This window comes from Portunus trituberculatus, chromosome 42, assembly GCF_017591435.1.
Source record: "Portunus trituberculatus isolate SZX2019 chromosome 42, ASM1759143v1, whole genome shotgun sequence".
In the NCBI taxonomy this organism is placed as follows: domain Eukaryota; kingdom Metazoa; phylum Arthropoda; class Malacostraca; order Decapoda; family Portunidae; genus Portunus; species Portunus trituberculatus.
The window spans coordinates 14,286,938-14,299,437 of NC_059296.1; the positions used below are offsets into that span (position 1 = coordinate 14,286,938).

The window sequence follows — 12,500 nt, forward strand, 5'->3', positions numbered from 1 at the left end:
GCTAACAGGATGCAGCGTTTTATGATTGCAAACTTCAGCCACAAAACACCAGAAGCAATCCTGCGGTCATACACTGTGTTATTATTTCTGTTTACGTGTGAAAAATAACACCCCGTTTTATATATATGTATTTTTCTTTCGTGCACCCGAGAATTATTTACTTGTAACATAGAAAAATGCAATTACACAAAGGAAGAACATTTTATCACGTTGTATAAAAGTGGCACTTAAAAACTGTCAGAACAAACTGCAACGCAGAGAGAGAGAGAGAGAGAGAGAGAGAGAGAGAGAGAGAGAGAGAGAGAGAGAGAGAGAGAGAGATTGAAATGTATAGGTTTCATTATTAAAGGTTTCGATTTTTCGCAATAGGTGTAACACTTATTAAGGGAATTTTTTCGTTTCTTCTTCATCCCGGAACCACATTGACGCGTCAACTAAACTTATTTTGTGATGCGTTAATAAAAGAAAACATTCCATGAATGAGAGAGAGAGAGAGAGAGAGAGAGAGAGAGAGAGAGAGAGAGAGAGAGAGAGTAGTAAAAACAAAACAAATATCACTTTCCGAATATTTTCCTAACGCGTTCTCTTATAACTTAAAATGAAAAGGAACACACACACACACACACACACACACACACACACACACACACACACACACACACCTTTGCTTGAACTGAAATGTGATATTTATTGTCTTTCGCTTCTCGTATTCTTGATAATTAAAAAAAAACAATTGTATTTTTTATATACTTCTTAAAATATATAACTCTCTCTCTCTCTCTCTCTCTCTCTCTCTCTCTCTCTCTCTCTCTCTCTCTCTCTCTCTCTCTCACAGTCACTAGTAAGCTATTCCTGTTCACTAACATCCCCACCGTAAAGGATACAGAGCGCTCTACGAACAGTTGACCGAGGCAGTGCAGGGAGCTCCTGTGTGATATGTGGGATCGTCGTGGTGCTGAGGTGCAACGTGTTGTTGTTCTCCTTGTCGGTAGTTAAATGATCAGCGAAATAATCCCATGCACCTTCAGATCAATTTCTTGCTGTTTTCATGGGGTGTCCAAGGAGGAGCATTACGGAACAACAACGTTATGTAGTCAATCATGAAAGATGACCAGCACATATGACTCAGATCATTAAGTACGTACTTTGAATCGGCTAGGGATAACATTTATTTTCTTCATATATCTTTTGAAAAATGTGTTTTGTGTTATTTGCGAAATTCTATGACTGATAGTTCATTGTCTTTCTTTGTCTTTTTGCTGCACCATTAATTTCATATCGCTTAGGTGTAGATTATGCACATACTATACTGACTCATGTCTGTTGTTCCTGATGCCGGGAATCACCGAGTTTAACTCAGAAAAATGCAGGCGATGATAATACGTATTGCGGCTTTATTGATGAGGAAGAAAAATAAGTTTTCCTCTTCGTAAGGCAATGTGAGGTATATTTTCATAATTTCCGAAACATTATAAAGAATAATCTTTAAGAGAAAAATGTGATATGTTTGTTTCTGCACAAATTGTACACAAGAATTGTGTAAACATCTAACCTAAACGGCGGAAAAGGATTACGTCACTTCTCTCCAGAGTTTTACTGTGCAAATCACAATCAGGATTCCACACCTCGTCCGAAACAGAAGCGGCAGATCATTCAGGCCGTCACTCTTCCTCCCTCCCCCTTCCCTCCCTCACACGCCCCGGAGACACAGGGACTCAACAAAAGCGAGGCAGTACAGATAAAAGGAGTAAATCTGTGTCTGTTTACTGTTTCGACTTCACGGTTTGTAACTCTCGGGGTTCATGAAGCGGCAGGTGAGGCGACAACACCTGTTTTATCGACTGTGTACACTGGGAGGAAATAAACGCTCTTTTTCACGGGGGGTGCGATGGATTTCGAAGTAAACGTTTCTTTTGTATTGGTCAATTTGGAGAGTGTGACGAGAGGACATCACGTCACTCACTTAGATCAGTGCTGCCGGTACTCGCATGTGTGGAGTTGGTCAGATGAATTGGATTGTTTTTATTACAATATGTTAAACTATGTAGAATAAAGTATAGATATTTGCCATTCATAGTGACTAATATATATATATATATATATATATATATATATATATATATATATATATATATATATATATATATATATCCGTCTATTCTCGTCTTAGTAACGTCAGTAGCGGCGGAAGGAGGCGGCGGTAGCGGCGCGAGACCGGCCCGCGTGCCTCCGCCGCCGCCCAGCGGCACCATCTTGAGACGCGTGAGAAGGAACAAGCTCATGAGAGTAACGAGAAGCAACGGAAGGAAGATAAAGGAGAAATAAAACAAGAAAGCCTTGGAGGAAATCAGAGAGGAATGCCATGAAGCGGCAGGAAAGCGCTAGCTGAGCTTCTCCCAAGGGGATATGATGGCAGAGGGAGGTGGCGAGGGGACGCTGAATGTTCGTCCTTCATGTTCGAATCCCCCGTGACTCAGTAACACCTGAGGTCACCTCTCTCATCGTTACAAGTACATCACAGACGCAATGCACCATTTACGTTTCAAACCTTTATGAAAACAAGGATGTTTATTATTCATAATCATTCCTTGGATTCCAAACAAGATGACTCCCTACGAAGAAAGCAGGAGTCGTCATGATAACCTCTCTAATTTATGTTCACATCATTCCTGCTCTCACATCTAATTTTCTAAGAGGCGTATTTCTCTTTCCGTTGGCCTCAAATCAGGGGTCTGTGGCTGCTAGCAAATATATTGAATTTTCAACTAACATTTCTCTTATTTGAAATCAAAGGCACCGAATCATTGTTAATTTCCTTCATTAGCGGAGATTCAGCATGTCACACTAAATATATATCTAATCATATTCTTTCAACAATAATCTTTAACTACTGAACTTGTAAAGGAGCAAATTTCGATCTATTTTCCTTCACACAAATTTCTGCCAATCAAATTACAAAATATTTTTAGTAATAAAACAATGACGTGGTTTAATATTGTTGCAACTTTGTATTAAGTATGCATGGCTTATTAGAAAAAATGATTTTTTATGTTATAGCCCATAGCGCCTGTAGGTATACTTCAAAAGTATGGGAAGCACTGTCCAGCTTCCACCTATTAGCGGCGCAGGCAATTTTATTTATAGTGGTACCCATATTAGGGCCCATATCATCACCCAAGCGCATCTTTGGTGTAAGGTAATTACACCCCCACCTAGAACCTGGGTATCATGGTTACATGTAGGTGACTTTAAACCACTCGACAAATGACATAGTTTCAAGGCGGCACGTGGTGGGATTCAAACCTACTCATGGTTGTCTGCCCAATCCCACGCTCATCACCTTATGCACTACGCCACCGCCTGAAATCATCGCCAACAGGAGTTTCCAGGCGCCCATTGAGCCACATGTCCTGCTCAGAACCCATATTCAATACAGGAGGTTCTACTGCCGATGATTCTACTTTATGAGGGAAAAATGTTTCATTCTTCATGAAAACTTTTATAGAATATTAACTATTATTTCAAATATTCCGAGAACAAAGAATATTTCGTATCAGAAATTGAACTGTCTCTACCTTCATGTCTAGCAGGGGTAATTTTGTTATAGTGCGAGTATAAGAGTACATGAGGGAAATGGTAACTGCTCGTAAGCTTAGAAAACCTCTAATGTTTCCATTACTATTTACTGATCTTTCGTAAATAATGTCACATGTTCACCGCACTTTTCATGTCGTCTGACAGTTTTTCCTTGTGACAAGGACAATAGCTCAATTATTCCTAAAGAAGTGCCACAAATAATATTATTGAACTTCTGATCTTTTTGTCACATATTAATAGTGCCGCAAATAATTGAACTTATGATCTTTTTGTCACATATTAATGAAACAGAAACATGATGGCCTTCACTATCTCGAAAACTGAAGCCATCCATCATCGCAACATCTACCTCTATACGGCACCTTCTTAACACAACCTTCACTTCATTAAATCTTTTCCAACTCAGCTCTCGTTAAATCAGCTCCAATCATGATCATCGCTAAGTTCTCTTTCCTCGAGGCATTGACTTTGAAAGAGATCTCGATCACAGTACATCTCTCATTCTCCTGAGTGGAGTTTTATGCAAAAAATATTCCTATGTAAGATTAAGACAAAGAACATTCACTACATGAATTCTTTTCAGTTGTCTTCAGTCTCTCACTGAGAACTACAATATTGCATCTCTTGATGCATTCTGTTCACAGAATCACAGAAGTTCTAAATTAAACTCCAGCAACTTACTAATAAAACATGTCATACTATATAGAACCGTCCGGCCTCCCTTTCCCACTCACAGTCTGTCCGCCTGTCACCAAGTATATCGATAGTTTCATTCTTTTCACGCTAAGTGAAGACGTACGGTATGACTTTCCACAAGTTTTTTTTCTTTTTCGTTATTTTCTCTTTTTCATGATATATTAAAATAACTCCGAATTCATGTGCCAGAAAACTTGGTCTCTGTTGCGGCAGACTAGATCTTTTATTCGCGATTTATGTCAATGCCTTCCGTCAATTATCATTTGTTTGAAAAAAAAAAGATCAATAAAAAGGATGGAGTATAAGTAAAACATATACAGCCTTACAAATCAATTAAGCTACCAGTATTCCGCACCCACCCTTGCTTTCCAAGACAAGAGCTTATTACAATAAGCAACGCCCACACTGAAGCTGAAATACCTGACCATCAGATTACTGCTCGTGTTGCCTCTCCATCAACCATCAAGGAGGAGGAGGAGGAGGAGGAGGAGGAGGAGGAATGTAGGAATAGGAGCTAAGTAGGGTAAGGAGGAGGAGGAGGAGGAGGAGGAGGAGGAGGAGGAGGAGGAGGAGGAGGAGGAGGAGGAGGAGAATAATGAGCTGAGGAAAATATATAACAAGGACAACAGAATCAAAGAATATAAAAATAATATGCATAAACAAAATAAAAAGCAAGAGTCCATACAAAAATTTAGGGGAGAGGAGAAAAAATGATGAATTAGTAACTTATAGAAAAGGAACCAAACAAAAAAAAAAATATGAAAGCTATATCATTAAATTACTGAGAAAGAGAGAGAGAGAGAGAGAGAGAGAGAGAGAGAGAGAGAGAGAGAGAGAGAGAGAGAGAGAGACTTACAAACGAAGATCACGTCACCTCATCATCGGAACACCATCTCCATCTTCTCTTCCTCTTCCTACTCTCCTCTTCCTTCTCCTCCTCCTCCTCCTCCTCCTCCTCCTCCTCTTCCGAATTAACCACGACCTCCAATACAACACAGGAACAAAACAAGGACGACCTAAGCACTCCTTACGTACAATCCCGAGTCAGCACACTTATCAATGACTGTCACACGGGGACTTCATGACAACTGACCTACTGACCGCTTCTCCCTCCCTCTCCCTCTCTCTCTCTTTCCCTCGTGTCCCCAGCCCTCAGACGAGACAGTGTGGAAAGCGGGAACAAGGGGGTCAGTTTCCCCTCCAAACTATAGAGAATAATGAGGGGGGCGCGAGGGGAGAGAAGCGAGGGGAGGAAAAATTGGGGGAAACAGGTGTTGATGGCACGGCCTTCAATAACCTGTAGGGAAGGGGAGAGAAGGACGGACAGAATGGAGGGAGGGAGAGAAATAAAGGGAGATTTTTTTTTCTTTTGGTCCGAAACTTGTGAAAGATAAAGATTTTGTGGACAGCCCGTTGTGGATTGTTGAAAGGGAGGAATTGAGAGAGAGAGAGAGAGAGAGAGAGAGAGAGAGAGAGAGAGAGAGAGAGAGAGAGAGAGAGAGAGAGAGAGAGAGATGAATGGGAGGAAAGAAAGGGAAAAAAAGGAGAGTAATGTTACCCATAATGAGTGTTTATCGCTAAGATTTGTTTTTAAATGCAAGCGGATACACACACACACACACACACACACACACACACACACACACCAAAGCATACCGAGCCGCGCCACTTCGGTTATGCAAATTGTCTGAAGCTTGATTAAATTCGGAGACCTGCTTTCGATAGCCTACTTGTGTGTGTGTGTGTGTGTGTGTGTGTGTGTGTGTGTGTGTGTGTGTGTTACCAAAGACACTGGTATAATTTTGATTTGGACAGTAGGAAAAATAAAAAGTAATATCGAAATATTCAAAAGAAAGCTTAATAAGTATTTCCCAATACCGCAAGGGTCTGATAGAATGTTGTATTTTTCTTACACAACAAATATAAAAACCTTTCTCTTAATCCTTTCTCTCTAACAAAACAGTTTCTAAATCAAAGATAATTTTTCAGTCACTTATATTTGCCCTATAGAGTCTCTTAAATATGTTTGCATCAGAGAAATATATAGTTAACATCCTGCATTTTTGTGTGTGTGCGTGTCCATGCGAACAGCTTTTAACCCTGCTATGAGTATTACCTAAGCCGTAGTTTACAATACCTCGCATAAAACTATTACACTACAGCATCAAATTCATATCACTGGAAAAAAAAAAGAACTAATACAGCAACTAAAAAAAAATCTATGGTGATGCAACAATGAGATCGTAAAGGCAATGGCAACGATACAGAAAAGCTGCATCTCCCGCCGTGAAACTACTGACAACATAACGCAATATGAAAAGAAATCACTTCTCTCTTAGTGCTGCAAATTTCACCATTCAAGTACCTTTCCCTTCATTGACACTAACCTATTTTTCAAAACCTCTTCATATATTCCCAGTAGAACCAAACTACCTTACCTAAATACTTTCGTCATAAAAGATTTCACACAGACCTTTCATCCTCTTCAAAATTCCTTACTTATGATTTTATACCGACGTGAAGTGAAGGTATTTGAAAGAAAGCATAAGAGGGGCGTGGCAAAGACGGCGGAGATAGTGGTGGTGTCGGCGGGCAGCTGGTGGTGGTGGTGGTGTGGGCTGCGTAAGATGGTGTGAAATTCCATATGCCATCGTTAGTGGAGGGGGATTGTGTGGTGATGTTACTGTAGCCTTGTTCGTTAGTGATGTAGTGGTGGTGAATATGATGGTGCTAAGTAATCGTTAATGTTATAGTGGTGGTGGTGATGATAAGGATTATGGTGAGGGACGTAATGGTGGTGGTGGTGGTGGTGGTGGTGGTGGTGGTGGTGGTGGTGGTTTTGGTGGCGGTGGTGGTGGTGGAGTTGGTTCTAGTAATTAGTGCAAGGATAACCAACGGTGATGACTAGATGGTGACCAAGAATAAAACCCCAAGGAAAAGAACAACTGAGAAATGACAAGTCCACTGTAACACACACACACACACACACACACACACACACACACACACACACACACACACACACACACACACACACACACACACACACACACACACACACACACACACACACACACACACACACACACACACTCAAACACACACACACACACACACACACACACACACACACACACACACACACACACACACACACACACACACGTAAGCCTTTCGAAACGTACGGTAATTGAACGATACGCGACAGGAAAGGTGATAAGGGCGCCGGTAATAACGTGTGTGTGTGTGTGTGTGTGTGTGTGTGTGTGTGTGTGTGTGTGTGTCTGATGAATTTTTCATTACGATTGGCCCAGTGCACCACTATAAACACACACACACACACACACACACACACACACACACACACACAGGTAACATTTGCGCCTCAGCATGTTTTCATATCTTCTGTAATATTAAGTATATGTCTCAGTAGTAGTAGTAGTAGTAGTAGTAGTAGTAGTAGTAGTAGTAGAAATAACAACAGTGATACAAGTAGTGATGATGATGAGGATGATGGTGATGATAATGATGACATAAATAATAATGAAGATAATAATAATGATAAAAGTACTACTACTACTACTACTACTAATAATAATAATAATAATAATAATAACAATAATAATAATAATAATAATAATAATAATAATAATAATAATAATAATAATAATAATAATAATAATAATAATAATAATAGTAATAATAATAATAATAATAACAATGATACTAATAACAATAAGATTATGAACTACAGCAGAAGCAACATCCTCACCACCATTACAACAACCACCAAGGACAACAGCTGATCAGTGTAATCACACATGAACCGCGAAAGTCTCCAGTCATCAAACTCCCTGATGCCCCTCGGCCGTGCCCGCCACCAGCTGCATCACAGACACACTCCTGCTGAATGGAACGTGAGGAGATCGCCGCCCACGCGTTTATAACCTTGAGCAACTTTACTTGGCTTGTGAACCTGTGCATTAGATGGCAAGGGGTTGTAGGTCCAGCTGGGTGGATAATGTCGCCAAGCTAAAGGCCAACGCTATACATACGTACATGTACGTACGTACGTATGTATGCATTTTTTTTTTGAACGTAGATATGGTTTTGTTATAATCTATGGCTTTCCTATGTCATTCGTGTTTTTCGTGATTTGTGATTCTGTGATCAAAAAATCTATCTGTCTATCTATCTATCCTGCTTCCTTATTCCACTCGTCGTTGTGGTTGTGGTTTTGTTCGGAGAAGAGGAAACAGCTTTTTGTTGGCACACCAGTGCTCGCTGACCGCCACCTCCAGGGTACCGGCCGTCAGGAGCCGCGCCGCCCGCCGCATAGGACGTAAACGAGGTACGTAAATCATCTGCAAGGGTTTAACTCGTCGCTCATTGCCGGATGAGGGTAATTACTGGCACAAAGGACATATTGTTGGTAAGTGACGAGCGATGATGAGTGGCCACGATGTCTAAACAGATTTCATAAACCAATGGCTTTGCTGTCTTGGCAAGGTGAATCTGCTTGAAGCAATGAATGATTATGTTTGCAGAGTGCGAAAGTATTAAAAAAAATTTTATCTATACCATCTTATTTTTATCTACCTTCTGCTTTATTACTAATTATTTGTAGATAAACATATATGGACACCGATGATGAATAAATAATACACTAACACCACAATAACTCGTTAATCATACAAAATAATTCTACACCATATTGCAGTGAAGCGCCCTGTCTGCATGCCACTTCCTAGCAAGGCATTAAAAAGGAACACCGCGAACACCAGGCAAATGGGCCGCCCTGCAATGCCGCCTCCCCGCCTCTCACTGGCATGAGAGATTCACTTCGGCTAGCGACCTTCTTCATACAGCCATGTACCACATTCATGCTTACCACAAGATCGCAATGCACACCTAAGTCACCAACATTAGAATGTCAAGCAGCGACCTTCATGGATGTTGGCAAATGAAAATCTACGTACTATCGTCACACGCATTATAAAGGATACCTATCAATGTAATAGACATTTTAATACTTATGACTGCAGCAAGAGATAATGAAAATATCATAAAGAAGAATCGGTACTGTTGAATTTAATGTGGAATTGATTAATATAAAAGAGCACTTCACACGTAAAACGATGACAGAACATTAACAAAGGATGAGAACAGGAGATGGGAGTTTGAGATGTACGAAGTGCATAAGAGTAAAGTGTATATGAACAGTAACAAAGGAAGCTAGGAACTTCTTAATTTATCGTGGTCATGCACTTTCTTGAGAAACTTATAAAAGAAACAAGTGTTAGAGTACAAAAGTTACACTCCACCCCTCATAAGTGGTAATTTCTCTGAGAACATTCTAATTACAATAACAGAAGTATCGTAATAAAGGCATGATATAATATAATGTACTTTCATATATTGTTTGGCACACCCACACACAACAAATAAGCGGTCTACGAAACTACAGAGGGCATACAACACAAATTCTTTATTATTATTAAATGCAATAGTAGTAGTAGTAACAGTAGGAGTAGTAGTAGTAGTAGTAGTAGTAGTAGTAGTGGTGGTGGTGGTGGTGGTGGTAGTAGTAGTAAAAGAAGTAGTAAGAGTACTAGTAGAGTAATAGCAGCAGCAGCAGCAGCAGCAGCAAGCAATAGCAATAGTAGTAGTAGTAGTAGTAGTAGTAGTAGTAGTAGTAGTAGTAGTAGTAATAGTATAGTAGTAGTAATAGTAATAGTAGTAGTACTTGCTCTTGCTATTGCTATTGTTATCATTTCTGTTGCCGTCTCCAATTTCTAATCACACAGACAAAGGAAGGCCGTGTCCCGCTAACATCCTGGTGAACAGACTTTAGCCATTAATTCTGTTCATATTTCATCGGTTCTTTTGAGAAATTTCAACATGGAATTCACTGACACTCGCTGCAGTAAGGATAATGATGAAAATAAATAAAATACGTCAACATTTCCAAGTCTTGTTTTCACATTGTGATGTCTCCACTGTCTTATATCAAATTAAAGTGCTAAGCAATATCCTATTCATCACGGAGCCAACACTGCACACAAACATACCGTAAATATAGTAAACTTATCACATTGCTTATACACGTATCTACGGACGAACTGCAGGTGGATGTACACAGCTGAGGCATTGCAACACCCGCGTCAGGCTATTGTGAGGCATTTATGTACATTGCAGCGTTCGTGTGACGAAGTGTGTATGTAGGCTGATGGACAGGCAGGGGAGCGAAGAGCAATAACGTTTTCCGGGGTTGTGTTACGATTCTTTTATATAGTATAGTAATGGTGGTGGTGGTAGTAGTAGTAGTTATAGTAGTGGCAGTATAGTAGTAACAGTGATGTTCTTGTAGTAGCAACAATAGTAATGGGAGTAGCAATAAGCATGTGCAGTAAATTATATACCGTTGTAATTATGGAACTCTACATAATATAATTTGCAACAGGAAACAGGTGTTCCACGTCGCCCGGGCCGGTAACTTTTGGCTGTAATCACCACGACAACTTGCCCCGCCGCTCTTCCCTTGTACCCTCCTTGCCGCAGCCTGGCCCTGCACTGCTGTGTGATATGACTGGTGGACCGATGCTGTTGCATGTTGTTGTTCTTGTTGTTATTATTATCATTATTATTATCATTATTATTGTTATTATTATTATTATTATTATTATTATCATTGTTATTATTATTGTTATTATTATTATTATTATTATTATTATTATTATTATTGCTATTACTATCATCATTTTTATTATCATCATTATAGCTATAAATACTACTACTATTCTACTACTACTACAATACTATTGCTGCTGCTACTATAGGCATCATTGCCACCATATACTGAAGTGCTTCGGAAGAATCAATTTCAGATCATTTCGCTAAGCTACTGAAAATTTACATTCGGAGATGAAAGTTCAGGTCCATTTAATTAACAGCATGACCAACTTAAGGCACGCTTCTATGAGGCAGAGAGTCAGGATATATGTGTAATTTGGACGACAATGTTGAAAGAGCGGCGAAAGTTAAAAGTAGTGAAGGTAACTCTAGATTACTCAGATTTGTTTAGAATCAGTTTAAATTTCTTGATTTGCTCATTTCTACAAATGCGGCACCAGACTCGTAGACAGCTTCGTCTTTTCTATGTAGTGATTTTAAGTGAGTTATGGCGCCACAATACAAAATCATGAGTCACTGGCCACACTTACGAGGAACCATTATAGTACATGTAATTCTTTCCTTAAGCAGTGCTATGGTACAAACTATTCACAACTTTCCGACCGCGAGCAGAACAACGTTCACACCACAGCGCCATACAACACCCTGACGTGCTTGAAATCTCCGCGCAAGGGTGACGCAAGGCTGACACACGCGATGCAGTGATGAGAGGTAGCAGGCCCATCATGAAATCCTGTAGCTGGTATCAGGAAGGTTGACGCAAATAACACCCAGTAGTGGTGTTGTAGTATGTATAAGGTTTAAAAACATCATCACAACATTCATGAAAAGATTATAGGTAAATTCCGTAATAAAAGGAACATTCAAAGAGTGATTCCAGTGTTTACAGATGGTGTTGGTGATTGTCAAGGGCTGAAGGTAATACGATTAGAATTTTGCAACAAGTGAAGTAAAAATATGATAATCCTTTTTGAATTTCTCGCAGAAAAATCAAGAGATGAAATGGATTTTATTTCACTCATACACTCGCAATTAAGATACAAACATAAACCACGTCAAAGAAAGTGTCGTTTTCATTTTACTGTCAGTATGCGGCTTCAAAAAAAAAATATTACGAATGAAATGGCTGCAGTTCCTCTCTGACTCCATTCTTCGTACTACACACATGATTTACTAAAAACAAAAACTAACAATGAGAGAGAGAGAGAGAGAGAGAGAGAGAGAGAGAGAGAGAGAGAGAGAGAGAGAGAGAGAGAGAGAGAGAGAGAGAGAGAAATTAACAGATTTGCTACAAAGCCTGGTCCAAGAGTCGCTCCCCTGCTAACCTACATTATGTAGCCTAACTGCTGTAGTGCACGAAAAAAAAATAATGATTGGCAACTAGAGGTTCTCAAGCCCCGAGTCACGTGACTGATGGGGAACAGTAGGGAGAAGGAGGAGGAGGATATGAGAATAGGAGGGAGGCGTGGCCCCTATACCAACCCTGGAGTGGAGGGAGCCGTGATGGGGAAAGG

At 39.9% G+C, this 12,500-nt stretch overlaps 1 protein-coding gene across 4 annotated transcripts in view; it reads right to left on the bottom strand.

Annotated features, from left to right (window-relative positions):
- The window catches only part of LOC123517546 (NGFI-A-binding protein homolog), a 418,417-nt gene that overhangs the window by 360,455 nt on the left and 45,462 nt on the right, over positions 1–12,500 (bottom strand). The window lies entirely within an intron of this gene.